We start from the raw sequence: 22,013 nt of genomic DNA on the forward strand, positions 1-22,013 counted from the left end.
TAGAATGCACTTCCAGGACAGCTTTTTGCAATAGAAACAGAGATAAGCTGTTAATTTCGTGAATAACAGAGAAGAGTTATAGCTCACCCAGAAGTTCTTTAAAGCTGATTCATTTGACAAATCTCTTTTTGCTGCAACAATTTAAACCAAGTAAAAAAAATAATAGAAAGAAGGGTGCTTGCCTGTTAGTCCGTTTTCTCTTTGAAGAAAAGATAAACGTATCGCATTAATCAGATAGAGCTTGTTCGGAAGTCCGTCCGGCATTGCTGGCTGGACCTTTTCTCATAAATTAATGAAATCCAGTCCTCCCAACAAAAACAGGCTTTTGAGGTTGATCTCTACGTTTCTCCCTGCCCGGGAGAAATTTCATCAGTCAAAAAAAAAAAAATGTTCTGACTGATTTATATCTGAATAAGCTTCTTTTGAGGCGGGAGCCCGTCTCAAAAGCAGGCACAAGCGAAGTCACCCTTCCCGGAAGTCATAATCCTTCCCTTTTGGATGACTGTACTTCAGCGACATGAACACTATATTTGATTTGTTGTTCTGATGGTTATTCTGTATTTCAGTTTGAGGCTACATTCTCTCTTTCCTTTGTACACCATGTTGTTGTTATGTGGCTTCAAGTTGATTACGACTTATGGCGACCCTATGAATCAGCGACCTCCAACAGCATCTGTCATGAACCACCCTGCTCAGATATTGTAAGTTCAGGTCTGTGGCTTCCTTTATGGAATCAATCCATCTCTTGTTTGGCCTTCCTCTTTTTCTACTCCCTGCTGTTTTTCCCAGCATTATTGTCTTTTCTAGTGAATCATGTCTTCTCATTATGTGTCCAAAGTATGATAACCTCAGTTTCATCATTTTAGCTTCTAGTGACAGTTCTGGTTTAATTTGTTCTAACACCCAATTATTTGTCTTTTTCGCAGTCTATGGTATGCACAAAGCTCTCCTCCAGCACCACATTTCAAATGAATTAATTTTTCTCTTATCCGCTTTTTTCACTGTCCAACTTTCACATCCAGATTGGGAATACCATGGTCTGAATGATCCTGACTTTGGTGTTCAGTGATACATCTTTGCATTTGAGGACCTTTTCTAGTTCTCTCACAGCTGCCCTACCCAGTCCTAACCTTCTTCTGATTTTTTGACTATTGTCTCCATTTTGGTTAATGACTGTGCCGAGGTATTGATAATCCTTGGCAAGTTCAATGTCTTCATTGTCAACTGTAAAGTTACATAAATCTTCTGTTGTCATTACTTTAGTCTTTTTGACATTCAGCTGTAGTCCTGCTTTTGCACTTTCCTCTTTAACTTTCATCAGCGTTCGTTTCAAATCATTACTGGTTTCTGCTAAGAGTATGGTATCATCCGCATATCTTAAATTATTGATGTTTCTCCCTCCAATTTTCACACCTCCTTCATCTTGGTCCAATCCCGCTTTCCGTATGATATGTTCTGTGTACAGATTAAACAAATAGGGTGATAAAATACAACCCTGTCTCACACCCTTTCCAATGGGGAACCAATCGGTTTCTCCATATTCTGTCCTTACAGTAGCCTCTTGTCCAGAGTATAGGTTGCACATCAGGACAATCAGATGCTGTGGCACCCCCATTTCTTTTAAAGCATTCCATAGTTTTTCATGATCTACACAGTCAAAGGCTTTGCTGTAGTCTATAAAGCACAGGGTGATTTTCTTCTGAAATTCCTTGCTCCGTTCCATTATCCAACGTATGCTTGCGATATGATCTCAGGTGACTCTTCCCTTTCTAAATCCAGCTTGGACGTCTGGCATTTCTCGCTCCATATATGGTAAGAGCCTTTGTTGTAGAATCTTGAGCATTACTTTACTTGCATAAGATATTAAGGCAATAGTTCGATAATTACTGCATTCTCTGGGATCCCCTTTCTTTGGAACTTGGATATATATTGAATTCTTCCAGTCTGTGGGCCATTGTTTAGTTTTCCATATTTGCTGACAAATTTGTGTCAAAATGTGGACAGATTCAGTCTCAGTAGCTTGTAGCAACTCTATTGGTATGCCGTCTATTCCTGGTGATTTGTTTCTTCCAAGAATTTTAAGAGCAGCTTTCACCTCACATTCTAAAATTTCTGGTTCTTCATCATATGGTTCCTCCATGAATGAATCTGTCATCCTGTCATCCCTTTTATAGAGTTCTTCAGTGTATTGCTTCCATCTTCCTTTTATTTCATCTCGGTCAGTCAGTGTGTTCCCCTGTTGATTATTCAACTTCCCTACTCTTGGTTTAAATTTCCCTTTCATTTCTCTAAACTTTTGGAATAGGGCTCTTGTTCTTTCCTTGTTGTTGTCCTCTTCCATTTCTATACAGTAACTATTGGAATAGTTCTCTTTGTCCCTATGTACTAGTCGCTGTATTGTTGCATTTAGGGTTCTGACTGTGTTTCTATCTCCTTTTGCTTTTGCTTTCCTTCTCTCTTTAACCATTTTAAGAGTTTCTTCAGTCATCCATTGAGGTCTTTCTCTCTTTTTAACAAGAGGTATTGTCTTTTTGCATTCCTCCCTGATAATGTCCCTGACTTCAGTCCATAGTTCTTCTGGTTCTCTGTCAACTAAGTTTAAAGCGTCAGAACTGTTCCTTATTTGATCTTTAGATTCTTCTGGGATGTTGTTTAAATTATATTTTGGCATTATGATTGCTTTGTTCTTCTTCTTTAGCTTTACTCTGATTTTCGATACAATCAGTTCATGATCTGTACCACAGTACACCATATAAAAATAAAAACAATGTATGTTGTATGATGTACAGCAGCAGGAGATATTTTTCTCTCATTAAGCCTTCAGCTTCAACCAAGAGCTACTTGAGGGATCCTTCAAATTAATTGGAACAAGTTTTATTTTGCCCCGTTTTGTTAGATCTCCTCTCTCTCTCTCCCATTCTCTCTCTTTTTTAACAGCTGAGTATACATCAATATTTTCTCCACCACAGCTTCACTGGTATGTAGGGGTACAATGTGGGTTCCATTGGATGCCAGTTTTGAAGCTGCACAATAGTGTTTAAACTTGCTGGCTGAGATTGGCTATGTGGCTGTTGTGGGAGGGAGTTACCTATGCCAGATTAACCTGAGGCAGTTTATAGAGTTGCTGTTGTTATTATTAATCAACTTTCTATCACACCCTTCCTCTCAAAGGAGCCCAGGGCAGCAAACACCAAAATGGTTATATAGTACAATTAAATATTAAAGGAGGGCATTGCATAAACAGGGAACCACCACTGAGAAGGCCCTGTCATGGGTTAATGCTAATTAGGCAGCACCCAGCAGTGTCTCAGTACTGGGCAGGTTGGCAAGTGCAGTGTGGGTTCAAGAGAACAAAAATGGAGATTAACAATTCAGTGAGCACCCTGAGGAATCAGTTAAGATGGAAGGAGGTTCCCTCAGACCTTGCTCTTTCCAAGGCTGCAGAGCTAAAGTGGACAGGGACAGGAGCTCCACTTACTGGTTTGCTTGACTCAGCCACAAATAGCCACAAGGCCTGAGGAATGGTGGTGAGGGCAAACCATCCTCAGCACATTTAGGTGAGAGCTGTGAGGGGCCATTGGCCCTGAGCCAGGGACACTCACCCAGAAAAAGGGTGAGGTAGAAACCCTATGAGGAAAGATTACAGAAGTTGTTTTTTTAAAAAAATGAACAGAAAAGTGAGTAAGAGGTGACCTGATAGAAGTGTATAAAATTATGTATGGCATGGAAAAAGTTAATAGAGAATAGTTTTTCTCCCTTTCTCATAACAGTAGAGGCAGTATGCTTCTGAAAACCAGTTGCCAGAAGCTGCAGGAGGAGAGAGTGCTCTTGAACTCAGGTCCTGCTTGCAGGCTTCCCAAGGGCATCTGATTGGCCACTATGAGAACAGAATACTGGATTAGATGGGCCATTGGCCAGCAGGCTCTTTGTATGTTCTTATGACATCCAATGAAGCTAAACATTGAAAGATTCAACACAGACAAAAGAAAGTACTTCTTCACACATGGCATAGTTAAACTATAGGATTCAGTCCCTAAAGAAGTAGTGGTGGCCACCAATTTTAAAAGACCATTAGACAAATCCATAGAGGATAAGGCTATCACTAGCTACTTGCCATGATGGCTCTGCTCTGCTTCCATGGTCAGAAGCAGTATGCTTCTGAATACCTGTTGCTGGAAACTGCAGGAGGGGAGAGGGCTCTTGTACTTAAGTCCTGCTTGCAGGCTTCTGATGGATATCTGTTTGGCCACTGCGAGAACAGGATGCTGGAACAGATGGGCAATTGGCCTGATCCAGCAGGCCCTTCTTAGGATCTGAAGCAAGAAAGCTTTTGCACCCTAGTCTGCACTGGAGGGAGGAAGTTATTTGTATTAGACTATTTGCCTTTGCAGATTTATTATGTTAATTTGTTGCTCATTAAAGCTGTAAAGTATGCATCTTGTCTCTTGATTCCTGCACTACAAATGTAAAGCACCATGTTAATAAATAACACATTTTCTGGCTCTGTCCCTTTCCCCACCCTCCATCACTACTAATGGTCACCCAACATTCATTGCTCCAAAGGACAGAACTAGATCTTGCCCCACACTTGCCCTTTTCTTTTTATCCCCTTAAGTAGCAAAATATTTTGGGGGGGGGGGGAGAGGAAGTATTGGAATAGCAGCACCAAAAGCAAAGTCTGCTTTGGCAGCTGAAGTCAACATTCAGAGGTTTTAAGATCCCATCCAATTTTAAGATTCCATTCAGGAGTTGGATATAGACTGGAAGGTGTATTGTGAATTTAGTTAATATATCAATTTACATTAGGCTTGTTCACACGCTAGACAGAACACAGGAACACACTGTCTCTACAGATGTATAAAACAGGGGTGGGGAACATCCAACCTCTGGGCCAAACATAGCCTTCCAGGGGTTCCAAGCTGGCCCATGAGGCCATTTTCCCCAAACCACTAGTGACATCTGTTGATGGGTGGGAGGACAGAGTTTAATCCTGCATTGGTACTGAAAAATCCTGTCCCCACCAGGGAACAAGATCGCACAGCCAAGGCAGCAGAATTTAATCCCCGCTCATCAGCTGAGCAGAGATTAAAGCCCTGTGCAAAAGTGCCCTTTAAAGCAGCTCCCCTGTAAGAGCTCTTTCAAAGGGGCTTTTGCAAAGGCTTTAAGACAGCTCTGGTGCTCCCATTTGCTCAAATGGGAGTGTGGGAGCTGTCTTAAAAACATTTTCAAGTTCTCCGCACTTCTCCTTCAATTCTGCAAGATCAGAGACTTAAAGGGGAGAGAGGAGACTTGGAAGACAATTTTTCAAATTTCCCCCTTCCTCTTTTAAATCCCCAATCTTGGAGAATTAAAGCAGAAGTGTGGGGAGACTTGGAAAAAGCTTTTGAAATTCCCCCCCTTCCTTTTAAGTCCCTTATCTCAGAGACTTAAAGGAAGCACATGGGATTTTGACAGGTGGATGGAGCCACCCACCTGTCAAATCTGGCCTGCAAGGCAGATCCTGATAAGGATCTGGTTCATGGAGCCAAAAAGGTTCCTCACCTCTAGTATAAGAGTCTGTGTGAAAGAATATACATTTGCTGATTTGAACAGTTCAGCTATTGCATACATAGTTACACAGACTACACTCATTGAACATTACACGTGAGTAGTTATGAGTGCACAGCTCAACTATTTGTGTACATGCATTGTACACTCATTAACTATAATGTGTGAACGCTCTTATTATCAAAGCCTGGAAAATTTTGGTGGAATGCACACAACCATTTTCTTCCTTTCTTGGTTACAGTTCCAAAGTCCTTCCTTGGTGGAGAATTCTGTATTTTTGCTATTAAGTTTGGGTAATCCCGTTTCCCTTTTTTTTTTTTTTTGGTTTAGAATATCTTTTCTCTACTCAAATACAGAAACAAACTGAAACAAATTAGCCCAATAAATAAATGCCCATAGCCTGCCAGGGGATATAAATTGTAACGGGTGGGTGATTTGTCTGTTGGCTTCTAGTCAGACACCAAGAGCCTCAATATTTCTTGACTGTTTTGCCATGAAATATAGGCACTGATGTGAATGAGAGGAGTCATCAAGGTAACAGTATACGCTTATGCCCCACCTTTATGCTAGAAATGAAGTTGGTTTTCATGAGAAATGCTGAGCCACTGGCTGAGAGGAAAATCTATAAACTTCATGACCCCCCCCACAGTATACACCATATTAAAATGAATATTATTCATGCCTTCTGGCCTTCAGCTAATCTGTTTTTCTATATCACAGCTGAAGCATTCCTTTTTCCAAATATTAGTTTAACGTTCCACAGAGATGAGAGAGTCAGTGACATATAGTGTATTTGTTTTCTAACTGTATATATTTGAATCAGGGGCAGTTCAAAGTCTTCATTTTTGCCTACTTCCTAAGGATTTTCCATTCATAGTTTTGTACAAACCAAATGTCTTTAGTGAAACAAAACATTTATTTTCATGGACTTTTATCAGAGTTTATTGCATAATGAAAAGGAAACACTTTCCCAAACCCCATTCATTTGTTCAGCATGTGTACAAGCAGAAGGCTATGGCCTGTGTCTATGTATGTGCTCATCTCCAAGTTTTTGGAAAAATCTATTTCATGAGGGCCATAGCTCAGTGCTAGAGTATTTGCCTTGTATGCTGAAGGTCCCTAATTCAGTCCTCAGCATCTCTGGTTGTCCTGGGTATGTCTTATTTCTGAAACCCTGAAGAGTTGCTTCTAGTCAATGTAGACAATACTGAGCTGCACATAGACCAATACTGAGCTTTCTATGTTCCTAGGTAATGAGGACTTGGGGTTCTTAGGAATAAGAGCATGATCTAGACTAAATGTAAGAGATGAAGAAATTAATGTTCAGGTTCTTTCCCAACATGCCACCATGAGCTGTTGGATATTCCTGCATCTAGAATCCCCTTGTCCAGTCCTTCCAGTCTAGTATACTCTTCAGGTATTTGGGGAGAACACATGTAGTCTGCCTCTAACATCCAGATATGTGCTGGCTCCACATGAGACCATCGGAGAGGGGAAGTCTGAAGGGAGTTCCTAAGCATGTTTAGGTGGATATGCTTAGAATCCTCCTCATGATTAGGAAACATGAGAATACAGGGTTACTGATACCATTAGTGGTTGGTGGGGTGGGGTAATGCTGTTTACCAGAGTTGCTGCAGTTTACTGAGAAGGGAAGGGGCAAGGCAGTGAGGTTGGTGCAGTGCAAATGCACCAACAGAGCCAATCCAGTGCTCTCAGCAGTGTATTTCCACCACAGTGACCTCACTGCCACATCACCCTTCCTGCTCCCTGTAAACTGCTGCAACTCTGTTATGGGGAGTTTAGGTAAACAGTGCAGCCACACACTACCAACTGCTACCACCTGGTATCAGGGAGAATTGTAAGTGTGTTCAGCACAATGTGCTTAGAAGCTCAGTTCAGACTTTTCCTCTCAGTGCAGAGAGGTCTGAAATAAAACAAAACATAAAACAAAAAAAAATGCTTCTATAATTTCAGTTCACATCAAGTAACAGTGAGTCTTTTCAATAATATGTAGGGCTTTTTCCATTTAGTAATATCAAATGTCTTTGAAGCAAATCTAAAGAAGCAATACATGAAAAAGATATACTGTATAATACATACAAAGTTGTTTGCTTTAGTGCTGAAATATCATTATTGTTTACTCCAGTCATTGAATATGATAAAGGTAGATAAAAATCTATTTTGTGCAATAAATGGCTGTCATTCCACCAACATTTCCCTAGAGATAGCTGTGTGAATGTGCTTACCATCAACTCATAGTAAGCACATTCATGCATCTTAAAGATGATGATGTGCAGGGAAAGCTGTAAATGATGAATGGTGAGTGACAGAAAATGTATAGAGGGATGGGAAGCACACTGATCATATAAGAAGTGCCAACATCATTCATATGTATGAAATATCTCTACACCAGGCTTGCAGAATAATAATAAGAATAATAAAATTTTATTTATGAGTCGCCTATCTGGCCGAATTAACGACCACTCTAGGCGACGTACATTACACAATAAAATATAATATAAAAGAACCACAATCAATGAATAGTCTAAAAAAAACCCTTCCAGTTAATAACAGCCTAAAAATTAATCCACTCCAGAGATCCTGTAGGCCTGCCTGAATAGCCAGGTCTTCAAGGCCCGGCGGAACCCCATCAGGGAGGGGGCATGGCGAAGATTGGAAGGAAGGGAATTCCAGAGGGTGGGAGCCACAATTGAAAATGCTCTCTCTGGTCCGCACCAGTCTAGCAATTTTAACTGGTGGGACCGAGAGGAGGTCTTGTGTGGCTGATCTCGTCAGGCGGCATAACTGATGATGCTGGAGGCGCTCCTTCAGATATACTGGGCCGAAACCGTATAGGGCATTAAAGGTCAACACCAACACCTTGAATTGGGCTCGGTAAGCAACCGGTAGCCAGTGTAGATCTACTAACACCGGAGTAATATGGTCACGGCGATGGCCGTAATATGGCCGCCGCATTCTGTATCAGCTGCAATTTCCGGACTGTTTTCAAGGGTAGCCCCACGTAAAGCGCATTACAGTAGTCTAAGCGGGAGGAGACCAGGGCATGTATCACCCGTGGGAGTAGATGGACAGGAAGGTAGGGTCGCAGTCTCCGAATCAGATGTAATTGATACCAAGCTGCCCGGCTCACTGCTGAAACCTGAGCCTCCATGGACAGCTGGAAGTCAAGAATGACCCCAAGGCTGCGGACCTGTTCCTTCAGGGGTAACCTCACCCCATTAAGCACCAGGTCTATATCTCCCAACCTCCTCTTATCTCCCACAAGCAACACCTCGGTCTTATCGGGATTCAGCCTCAGCCTATTCCCCTCCATCCCTCCACTAACTGATTCCAGGCACTTGGACATGGTGTCCACAGCCAACTCTGGTGAGGACTTAAATGAGAGATAGAGCTGAGTGTCATCCGCATATTGGTGACACTGCAGCCCAAATCTCCTGATGATAGCCCCCAGCGGCTTTATATAGATGTTGAATAGCATGGGGGAGAGGATGGAACCCTGTGGCACTCCACAATTGAGAAGTTCTCACCCACCAATCAGAACCTGCCAGATATGTATAGTAGCAAATTTGGAAGGGGTGATAGTAGGGATGTTAGGATCAGTCCGTTTTGCTTCTCTCAGTTTCTCATTATTCCAGTCTTAAATTCAGTTGCTGACACACCTTGGAAGAAGACTCATGAGATAGAGTAATTGTGGAAAAATCATATTTATTCAAATATAACAATATATGATCTGCCAAACAATAACCAATTCAAGTCTTCTCTCAAGTACAGATAGGTGCATATGAATTAATGTATACAACAGAAGCATCCCTCCATTCTCCTGGCATTTAAACAGCCTCATGCTATGGCTCCCCAGCCAAGGATTGGAAGAAAATTCTCTTCTCCCCCCCCCATAAAGTGATTCTTAGGTATGTGAACCCAAGATGTGCACCCAAACCCAGAGCTTGGAAAAGTTACTTTTTTGAACTACAAGTAGCATCAGCCCAATCCAGTGGCCATGCTGGCTGGGGCTGATGGGTATTGTAGTTCAAAAAAGTAACTTTTCCAAGCTCTGCCCAAACCCTACTGTCCAGTATTTGCCAACGTACACAAGCCAGGCCTAAAAGGCAGCCCCAAGGACCTGCCAAGATGAAGGCTGTGGAAGGTAACTCAAGTAACCTTAACCCAATGATGCCTCAGGGTGCCTGTCAATTAAGTTCTGAAATTCCCTTAACTGCCCACACTGAATGGCAAACAAAGCAAATAAGTACACACATCAAGAGCAACTCGAAAGAACCCTACAGTGTGAAGCAAGCAAAACAAGGAGTCCCAAGGGCCAATCGGGGGCTCCCCAAAAAATTCTTACTCAGCCCCCCAAAAGGCAACTAGTAAAAACCCACACTATAGAGGGAGGAAGTATGGGTGCTGTAAAAGAGAAGAAAGAAGTGGAGAGGTGAAGCAGGCTTAAATAACAGTGTGATTTCCCCCTTCCTATTGGGCATTCTAGCCCATGAGATCCCCAAGGTCCACTCAAATATTTTCCCAAAAAGATTGTGTGGCAAATTTGCCCCCACTAAAGTGTGGGAGCGGCATTCTCCAAATTTCTTTAGCAATTTATAAATTTATTTTTTAAAAGGAAATGAATATTTATTGAATATTCATGAATATTCTTCAGAATTTTAGTGCATATTTCTCCCAATAAACATATTACTATTACTATTATTATTATTAGATTTATTAGTTGCTTGTTACTTGAGGGTCTCCAAGCAACTTACAACAATGTTAAAAACAAAAACAAATATATCAAACTATAAAAACAAAACAATAAAATAGCAACACGCCACAGGAAGCTTTGGCAGCATACGAATAACATACAACATCATCTCAGTCTATCAAATGCTTGGAAAAAGGTAAGTCTTTACCTGGTGCCAAAAAGTTGTCAATGAAGATGCCCGCCGAATCTCATTGAGGAGCATATTTCACAGATAGGAAGCCACAGCTGAAAAGGCCCTTTCATATGCTATTTTGACTAATGTACACATTTTTGCAAGCAATTTCTCCTAATATAGTGCATTTCTATATATTATTTTTATTAATACATTCATTCTTATGCACACTTTTACCTAATATATGCATTTTTGTAAACATTGTTTTGTTGGAGAATTGCATTGCAAAATTGGGATAAGTGTGAATTTCAAAGGATGGCTGTGTTTCAGTTCTTGTATTGTTTCAGAAAGTGCCAATTTTATAGATTAGCCTTTAAATGTGATCTAAATTGAATTTCTCCTCCTACTTAGATGGTGGTGGACTGAAGTCCTAAAAAGACCACAGGATCCCTACTCCCTAGTAAGTGTGCTTAGGATTGCAGCCTTAGCAGAGACAAGGCCTATATCATTAATTCCCTGTACTCAGAATTGTGGCCAAGCATTTTATATCATTAGTGGGCAGTATTTTCAGCCAAAAGCCCAATCAGATCACATTATCTTCCTTCCTTTAACAGCCTAGAATTTTTGCTGACTATAAAAGACTGTTTAAACAAACACATTTTGTAACATGTCTGATTTTGTTCCTCACAGCAATTTGCTTCCGTGTTACTGCTGACACAGACAATACTAATAGCAATCCTTGACTTGATTAGAAGTCCTATATTGATTTCCATCAGCATGTACATTATGCAAGTATTTTCAAATGCTTTGATAGATGGCCACCTTTAACTGAGTCAAAATATTGCATTTTCATTATCAGGGCTGGCATGAGGCATGTCTGGGCCCATGGACACTAGTTTGCCCCAGGCCTATGGCACTGGAGCACAACCCCTCCTGAGTCTCATCCACCTCTATTGCTCTTGTAAATGACAGGCGCGCTGTGTGCACCTGCCTGCCATCAACCAAGATGGCAGCAGGGGCATTAGCCCCTAAGGGAAGCCTCTGCCTCCACCTTACTTGATAGCAGGCATGTGTTCACTGTGTGCACATGCCTACCATCAACCAAGATGGCAGTAGGGGCATCAGCCCCTTAGGGAAACCTTTGCCACCATCTTGTTGATGGCAGGCATGTGCATACAGCACACACGACATTTAGAGGAGTGACAAAAATAGGTAGGCATGTGGGGCTTGCTTTAACTGTATGAGGGAGGTGCCTGGGAGCTCCTTCTCAGCAATCCATGGCAGGGTCAGGAGCCGACGCTGCTGCAGATCACAGAAAGGGAATGTTACCCTTCCACCCTAAGGATGGGTCCCTCTAGGCCACAGGGGCCCTCTGCCAGAGCCGATCCTGGCCATCCCCTGGCGCCAGCCCTATTCATTATCTAATCTGATGGCAAACCTATATCTTGGTAAAGATATCTGCAAGGAAAAACATCCATATATATTAGAGTTACCAGGTCTCCAGTTTTCAGCTGGAGTCTCTGGTTTTTTGGGGGGCCTCTGGCTCTCTGGCTAGCACCCCTTAATCTCCGGACTCTTAGCTTCAATTAAAAAAAATTAAGTTTCTAGGTGGTCTGGTTCCCGAGATATACACCAAAACGTCAGCCGTCCCATCACAACTGTTCAATCTATTTAACTGATACGATGCTGAAGTTGGTTCCTAGTTCCCAGTTCCTTATTTGCTTGAAAGTTCAAAACACTAAGAAAGAAGAGTTGACAACTACAGCAACTTCAAACCAAACTTAACATGTCTCTGAACCGCAAAATATATGTTGGGGTACCCTGTATGTTATATCACTGTGATTGGGGGACTCTCCCTATCAAGAATAACAATACATTTATGCAATCAAAATCATCAGCCTTCTGATATTATCATAAATACATAATGATGTCATAAACTTATAAAAAATAAGTAACTGGGGGTGCCCACCCCAAAATCTGCTCTGGGGCAGGACAAATCATACACCCCAGGAAAGGGGAGGGTGTCCTTTACGAGATGCCAGTGCATCCCATATGGCCTAGAGCTTCTGCTGAGCACCAGGCACACACGGGTGCATCAATGCAAAATCAAAATGGACAAAAACACATAGAAAAAAATAGGTAACTGGGGGTACCCACCCTAAAATCTGCTCTGAGACAGCACAAATCATATACCCCAGGAAAGGGGAGGGTGTCCTCTACGAGATGCCACTGCATCCCACCTGGTCCAGAGCTTCTGCTGGGCGTAGGGCACAGAAGAGGGCATCTATACAAAATCAAAACAGAAAAAGACATACAGGAATAATAAGTAATTGGGGGTGCCCACCCCAAAATCTGCTCTGGGACAGGACAAATCATATACCCCATGAAAGGGGAGGGTGTCCTCTATGAGACGCCACTGCTTCCTGCCTGGCCCAGAGCTTCTGCTGGGCGCAGGGGAAGGATGAGGGCATCTATGCAGACAGAAAGGGTAGAGAATCTTCTTACTCTTACTCATTTCTCAGACCTCTTTCTGAAGTGAAGGGTCAAATCTGTAAAGAAGTTTGGAGCAGTCACATTAAAAGATAAGGGCAGGGCATTCCAGGCAGGGGGTTGCCAACCCTGCTTGGATATGGATGTCTTTGCAGAGGATCCCTAGTCAAGCTTTACCAACAGCACAATCCAAATTATATATACTCAGAAGTAAGTCCTGTTGAGTTCTATGGGGGCTTAGTCTCTTAGTACGTGTGTTTAGAATTGCAGCCTTCAGGGGCATCCATCTTTACTCCTGAATGCTCCAATCTAACATCTCCACAACACTAGTCTCCTTTCTTCCAACAGTGACCTTCTGGTGACTGGCCTGGCCTGGCGGCACTTAAACCATTCTTGCCAAAAGCAAGTAGGCTAGATTAAATGTTCCCTACCCAGGCTCCATCTTTTAGCTAAGATGTCTAGCTTAATTTCCAATCAGATTTTTTTTAATTGTACATTCCAAGCAACTGTGATTGATGCTTGATGTATCATGCTTAATGACATCACTTCGGCCCGCCCCTAACATCTCAGGTTTTGGGATGCTTCTGACCTGGCAACCCTAATATATATACGGTTTACCAAGAAGTTTCAATAAAGGGTAAGTCCTTTCATTTTATAGCATAATGCTAGATGCCTTTCCTGTGTTGTCTGTGTGCACTTCATGAAGTTTTTGCTTCACTTCAGGTATTAGGTAAAATAAAGGAGAGAGACAGAGTATCTTGGGCATGTGTGTGATCCATAATTAGAGGGATGATGTAAGCTACTGCTAAAGAATCCAGATGACAGGCAACTTGATACAACCTGGCTAGCCTGAAATACTTGGTTTTACAGATTGATAATGAGACCTGCTGTTCCTGCCATAAGAGGTGAAGATGAAGTACACCAATTACTGAATCAATTATAACATCACCAAACACAATACTATACCAACAGGGCTGGTTCTAAAGGGTGCCCAGGTTGGGCACTGGCCCAAGGACCCCAGAGCAACAGGAGCCCCTGAGGGGCCCTCCGCTCCCCTTCCACGATCCGTGCCCCCCCAAGCCCCCACTTACCTGTCAGACGGCTTTTTAGCATTGCCCTTAATGAAGATGGCGGCCGCAGCTTCCCTAAGGTACTGAAGCCGCTGCCACCATCTTAGTTGATGGCAGAGATGTGTGCGCATAGCATGCATGTGTGCCATCAACAAAGATGGTGGCGGAGGCCTCATTCCCCTTAGGGAAACTGCGGCCGCCATCTTCATTAAGGGCAATGGTAAAGATTAGACAGGTAGGGGGGCCGTGGGGGGCATAGGGGGCCACACACGCACACGTACATCCATGTGCGCACACCCACCCACCCACTGGGGGGCCAGGGCAAGCTGATGCCCAAGGACCCCCGCATGCCTGGAGCTGGCCCTGTATACCAACATTAGATTGATACATTGCTGCATTGCAAACAAACATTTCAGCACACAAGTTTTGGATTCATTTTGGGCCCATTTACTTTTATGGGACTAAAGTGAATGTAGTTCAGATGTTTTGCTTAACTGGGTTATATAGCTGGGCTTCTGGCTTCTTTGCCCAGCAGAATATATTATTTAGTATAATAATAGAGTTAATCCAAGCTTTTTCCTAATACAGGATATTATAAACCAAAGCATTCCTTTTTTTTTTGTCTAATTTGACTTTATTATCAATAGAACATAAATTGTGTGAAAATCTAGATTTTGACAAGTTGATTAATGATTTTGCAGAAGTGAAAGCAAGGGAAAAAAATTTTGAGAATAAATATATGGTTTCTTATATTTGTATTATTTTAATTTTAATCCGAACGTAATTGCCCGTCAACAAAGCAGCCAGACTACAGAAATGATTAAATTCTGTCATCCTTGATATTTAAAACAATGGTTCTGCACAACGTGTTTTCAATTGTTTAGTTAGGAAGATAAAGATGGGAAAATATGCCTAGAAATAAAATGCCAAACCTAGCAGTTATCAACAAAGGGAAAACAGATGTCGAGAGACCAGTGAAGAAATGGATATGTATGGAACAGGTTGACTAGAGGCCTATTCCCTGAAGTGAAGGTAATCATATTTGTATTTAAGAGGTTGTTAGCCTCATATGTAAATATTATAATTACATACATTCATAAATGAGAGAGAGAGAGAGAGAGAATGAGAATATGGGGGGGGCAACTATGTTTTTGCCCTGAGCCCCGCACATGCTAAGGGCAGGCCTGACTGTCTCTCTGGCTAACCTACCTCACAGGGTTGTTGAGAGGACAACCAGTGTACCAGGCAGCAGGGTGACCCATATATGCTTGCTTATGCTTTTTGGAGTAAAGGTGAAACATAAATGCAATACATACATATTTTTAAATTATTATTATTAATTGTATTTATATGAAAGTGTCTCAAAGTAAATTACAAAAGAAATATAATAGAAACAACGTAAGAAACATTCAAAATCAAATAATAAAAACACAAATTAACCCCCCCTAAAATAAATATATATTAAAAATTAAATTCCTACTCATCCCACTAAAAAGATGGATGCAATAAGACAACCTAATTAATTACCATCCAAATTAAGAGCCAACAGTCTGGGTGAACAAAAATGTTTTTCCTGGGGCCTCACAATAGAAAATCATGGTGCCAGGCATGTTTCCATGGGCACAGCATTGCACAAATGGAGAGCCACCACTGAGAAGGCCCATTCTCAAGCCACTACCCTTCACACTTCCTTTGGAGGAGGCACAAGGAAAATGGTCTCAGATGATAAACCAAAGCATTCCTAACAGATGCTTTCCCATTTCCCCCCAAACTTTAAAGGCAATTCCACAACTTTCTATGCAGCTCATTCCAATGCTGCATTTAAAGGGATCCAAAATAACGGGAACATGGTTCCCAGTTACAAAGAGAGCCTGCTCCCATACAGCAGGTGCCCTTCTTACAGACATTTCCCCCAATGTGTGTAAAGGGGGCAAGGCCAGCTTTCATGCAATTTACATTTTACCCTGATATACTGATAGTTTTCCTCTACTGGTGAAATTATATCTAAATATGCAGAGTTGTTTCTTCCAAAATAGTTATTTAAAACATTATTTTAAAAAAAGCAAAATGTATTAAACCCATTTACTCCAGTCTTTAAAATGTATTAAAATGATTAATGTCAAGAATGTACTTTTCTGAGTTCAGGAAAGCAAGAATGAACAAATAACCAGCTATTCAAGTCCGATGGTTGCTTTCTTTAATTGGCAACTGTTGTATCTTGGAACAGAGCTTATAGAACGGTTTAGGAAATGTCAGATTACCATGAAATAGTCTTCCTTTCGGAAAACTGATAATAAATTCACCAGAGCTTTGTACATGATACTTTTATTTATTTATTTGCAAGGTCATAGCAACTAGGTGTATTATTTCTTTATTACAGACAGCTGACAGTCAAAACAAAACCATGATCAGGAAATATAATACAAAATAAAGCATCAGCCTGCATATGTGAAACAGAATTTCATAGTAACGCATGATCAAAACCAAATTAATTTTTCATTTTTTAAAAAAGAGGCTCAGTAGAAAATTATATAGTAAGGGGCACTACAGGTAGAGAAAGGAGTGCAGCCTTCATTCATATACAACCTGTCTGTGACACCATAATCCAAACCAATATCATCTTTCTGAGAAACAGTGGCAATGTTTTTTCCAGTCTACACTTCTTCAGGATTAACAAGTGCTGAATGGGTGATAGATTTATGATTAACCCAGATTTTTGCCAAAATGTGTAGGGTGCAATCTGAAAAACACTTACTTAGAGTCAACCTCTACTGAAATCAATATGACTTGTTTCCAAGTCAATGGGATAGGTGTATTAATGTGAAAAGTGCCGTACAGCTTCTGAGCTGAAACAGATATATGAAAGTAAATCTTAATCTGAAATGAAAATTCAAATCACAGCAGAATCCAACTGTTTTGAAATGGTTCTGGAAACTGGCAACTTAAATTTGGAATTTTGACACAGAATTTGGCTTGCAGAAGAAAAATCAATTTAACTTGGAGGAACAAGAACAGAGGGGGAAATAATTAATTTGATAAGTGGAAAATGATTTTTTCAAAGCTATTGCTTGTATTCCCTTTCTGACATTTGGGTGGATGCTATTTAAAAGTTGAGGCATGATTTCTCCCCCACACGCACACACACACACTTTACCTAATTTTCTTCAAAAAAAATAATGTTGTTATGTCAGATACTCTACCACTGAGCTACAGTCTTTCCTTCCCCTAATCATTCATTATAATTATAAGAGAGAAGTATGCAGAACTTGTGATGATGGCTTTACACTTTTCTTTATAAAAAACCCACCAAATACTAGGACTGCTGGTACATCTTTAAATGACATAAATGGAGTAGAGACATCCATTCTGTACATGTGTCATTTTTGCTTTTCTTTCTTTCTTTCTTTCTTTCTTTCTTTCTTTCTTTCTTTCTTTCTTTCTTTCTTTCTACAGGGAAAAAAATAGCCTATTTATATGTAGATCCTGAGACTCATCTGGTTAAGGCTTCACAGTCTGAATCAAGAGCTATGAGCTCAAGTACCACTCTGATCTTTAAGCATCTTCGCACTTAAACTTAGTCAATGCAGACTAGACTTAACATTTATAGTTGTTGGCAAACTTTCCATTAATAATGGAAATATTTGGAGAACAATAGGCAATTCTGCAGGCAGAAATATCCTGCCAAAAATGGAGATTTTTGGCTGGCAGAGCAACACCTTAAATAATTACTTCCACCTGTCTGAAGCTGAATTCAAGGCTTAAAGTCTCCAAGATGGCAAGGGGAGTGTTGTCCCTGATAGAGAGTTAGGATTATGAGAACCTTGCAATGCAGTCTTTCAGTTTCCTGCGCCTAACAGTTCATACATGGATAACAGCACTAGAGAGTGATTTATGACAATCCCACAGTATCCTCTAATGTAGTCCAGTGTTGTTCCTATAATTGTGGTTGAGGAATGTGCCTGGGAGAAGCTTGACGATGGACCAAACCAGATGTTACTATGACTTTCCCTGATGTGCATGGGGAAAATGGATCAAAATATCATCTCTCAGAGCACCTTGTCCCCAATTTTCAAAGCAACTGAAACAAAAATGATGGGGCAACTTCATTATGGATCCCCTGAGGTATGTCTGGCTTGGTCCCATATTAGGGTTATCATAAACCACACATTCTTAGATTCAGTGCTCCCCCTTTATCTGCAGCATGCAATGTTAACTGATGCACAGGGAATGCTGGGTCACTGATTGCATCTACTGTCAAACTCAGCAATAGGGATTCTGGGAAAGAATTCTTCCTACATTCTTTTACACCATTCTACTGATCAAATCTTATGGCCACATATTCTGATATATCAGAACAAGCTTCACAAAACTGCTACAAATAAATAAACTATAGAATGACATTTCGAACAGGACTGTAATCCTTCAGACCACACTAGAGGCATACATATCAAGGAGAAAGAAAACTACACAGGGACAGGGAAAATATTCTTATTTGGTGGGGGGACATTATTCTGCTCTTTCAGTTTCTGTTGTTAAACTGATTTCTGTCAAATTAAGCCCATTCAATAATAGCCATGGACTTAAAAAGAACAAAAGAGGCAAGAAGTCCTATAATTAGCTTTCAGATAATTCAGTGATGTGGGGCTAAGGTGTTTGTTTTTTTTTAAAAAAAATGACAGGCTATTTCACTTGCCATTTTCAAAGCACTGACTTCAGGTTGAGGTCCCAAACATTGTCACATCTTGTCCAGTTCTGTACAGAACACAGCCCTTAAGCAAAGATAGCCCTGAAACTAAGTTAATGAAAGTATCGACAAGCTCAGCTATGGCATCCCAAACAAGATACTGTCTCCTAACAGAGGCTAGCCAGAAAATTTGACACAGTTCACTGCAGTGCACTTTTTTAAAAAACCAAAAACAAAACAAAACGCTGAAATACACTGAAAGAATGAAGACAAACCTGTCTTACTGCCAAAAATGCTGAACAAGTTCATGGAAGATATTCACAAGAGATTTCTCATTCTTGGGGGATTGGAAGTTGAGGACCAGGGATAGTAAGGAAAGAACCAAATAAATTAATCATAGAAAGAAATAGGTATCATTTGCCTGCCTCTGCCCTTGTCATAGTCTTCTTGCTGATGCTGCAAAAGTTTCTTTCCCTCTTTCTTTCTTTCCCTTTTACCTATCCCTATTTGTTTTTGTTTTTTAAAAAAAATTGCTTTTGAAATGCCTCTGCTTCTGTGACACATCAAAGCAGCTTAGAACCATTTGTAATTCATAAAGATTAGTCATTTCAACACAAAAACCTTCCAAGTGGCAGAAGTATCATCAGCATAATAAGATTGGACCTCAGGCAGGACAATCCAAACATTAGTCAGGCAGCATTGCGGTGTGACGGAGTGGCAGAAGCACCACCGTATCCACAGCCCCATCACTCACATCAGCCAGAGCAGAAGGTGGGAAGGGTAGGCAAGTCAGTGTGCCAGCCTAGAGGAGTTGGGACCGATGCTGTCAAATGATGGCAGTGAAGTCAGCTCAGGATCCAGCAGATCCTGGGCCAGCTCAGTCCCTTTCCCTCCCCATCCCTGGGATACCCTGTTTGGAGGGGGGCTTTGCGTGAACTACTGCTGTCAGGGATTCCACCAATAGAACTTCCATGCACTTGCCCATTCATCAAGTGGATCGGGGAGCGCTATGCAGTGACAAGGCGTCAGGGATGAGCAGAGGGACACTTCTGCCCAAGCCACAAACCCCAAACCTGGTACAAAGGGGTTTGAATTGCAGCCTGCATGTCTGTTTTTTACTTGCTTTTTTAAAAAAAAAACTGTTTTATAGATACAAGAGGACGCTAGCAGATATGGTTAAGATTCAAGTTACCCTGTAAATTTTGGTTAAACATTTTTGGGTGGAGAACTGCATCAGAAAATTTAGAGAAGTGCAAATTTCAGAGGATTGCTGCATTTTGGTTGGTGTACTATTTCAAGAAATGAGAATTAGAAGGTTCACCAAACTGATTTTCTCTCCTATTCCCACCTGGAGGGGCAATGGATATGAGAAAAAATGCAAATGAAGAGTGTCAACTGGAAAGTTAACAGCATTTATAATAAAGGAAGAAAAACAAAACCACAATTCATCAGTTAAGCTTGAGTGTTTTGTTTACATAGATAAGAAGTGAATGTCAATGCCATACCTTTGATTTCTTTCTGGTTTTGCAACATCATAAAAGCAGTGTGTGGGGCTTGTGGGTCTGCATATCAGACACTCTCTTTATTGACAACTTTTAAGGACTCCAGATACGTAGCATTAAAAACTGATACCTTTTATACACCATAAACAAAGGAAGACGACTGATAATGAGTAAATTAGTAAAATGATTACCTTATTGGAGAAACATTGAATGGGGTTCAGTCACTATCATTAATACTTTTGTAATCCCAGCATTTAATTATTACAATATTGTGCTATACCTGTGGTTACCAGTGAAAACTGGAAGCTTCAGCTATGGCAGAATGCATCAGCCCAGCACTTGTTGAGTCTGGTATGCTGCAGTCAACTATCTTATTTAGTTGATATTAGTTGATAAGATATTAACTATCTTAAAGGAAATACGTTGCTACCTATTGGATCTCATGGATAATCAGTAATCTGCTTTTAACCTTTAACGCCTTAAATTGCATGATATTTCCACATGTTAGGTTGGTCTTCCCCAACCTGTTGCCCTTCAGATGTTTTGGATGTCAACTCTCATAATCCCTGGCCATTGGCCATGCTAGCTGGTATTGGGAATTTTTGCCCCAAACAACTGGAGGGCAATAGATAGGGAAAAGCTTTCTTTAAAAGTGCCTCTCTGCCTGTGAAAGTCCTGTTTCAGGTTTTGTCTTCTCCCAGCTGAATCTTACGCAGACATTGTATTTTGTTATGTATAGTTGCTTTTAAAATTTTTCTTATTTTATTAGTGTTTTGTTGATAACTATTTTATATTATTCTTATACACTGCTTAGATTTTTTTCAAAGAAGCGTTTTGTAATCTTTGCTAGATAAATAGAATAGAAATCAACTGTAGCATGTGTTCTGCAAGGTTAAAACACAGAAAACCTTTAAAAGTACTTTCCATTCATTTCATTCGTTGTGCTCAAACTGGGTCGTGAAGGGACCTCTGGCATTGCACTCCAACTTCCATCAACACAACTGAGCATGGCCAAAGATGGGAATTGTAGTCCAACAACATCTGGAGAGTCATAGTTTCCCCATCCCTGCAGAAGCATTAGCAGTTTTGGAGACAGAAACCAATGTCTACCTTGAACTTTCCTAATGTGCAGCTAAAACTAGTTATGGGTTATAAGCGTAGACTTATTACCCTAGTGTTGCTTGCAACTTGATTAGGCCAACATTCCATTTAGCATCCCACAAGTGCAACACATGAGATGGTGAGGGAGACCTCGATTCTTCTCTTCCTCTTCCACCTTGAATCCTGAAAAATCACAAAAACTCACCCCTTCTCTATTATAGAACAGACAAGCTTGTACCTAAGCTTAAAGTAAATTCACTAGTAGGCAAAAAAAACTTGCGGTTTAAGAATGTATCTATAGCCCACAGATATTTCTATCAAACTTTAAAAAGCAGGGAAATTGGGCAGCTATAGTGAATGCACCACGGGAGCAGGAGATCTGACCTCTTCTCTGAGATGTTGCACTACCCTACAAATTTGTGAAAATATAAACACAATTTGGGTTGTTCGTTCAGAGTCCAATCCACTTCCTGTGTAACTTGGAAGAATTTGGTAACATGTCCCTCCTTTGATAAAAATATCTGTGGGCTATAGGTACATCCTTAAACCACAAGGTTTTTTGCCTATTAGTGAATTTCTCTACTTTTTAATCTGTGTCGAGAGGCAGAGCTGGGGTCCCGGGGAGTTGGCAGAAGAGGATTCAGACGGATGGCAGAGGGGAGAGGGAGGAACTTCTCCCCTTTGGAGTGAAGACAAAACAGAGGAAATGCCAGTGATAGGGTCGCCTAGCAAT

Source organism: Rhineura floridana, chromosome 9 (genome assembly GCF_030035675.1).
Source record: "Rhineura floridana isolate rRhiFlo1 chromosome 9, rRhiFlo1.hap2, whole genome shotgun sequence".
NCBI classification, from domain to species: Eukaryota; Metazoa; Chordata; class Lepidosauria; order Squamata; family Rhineuridae; genus Rhineura; species Rhineura floridana.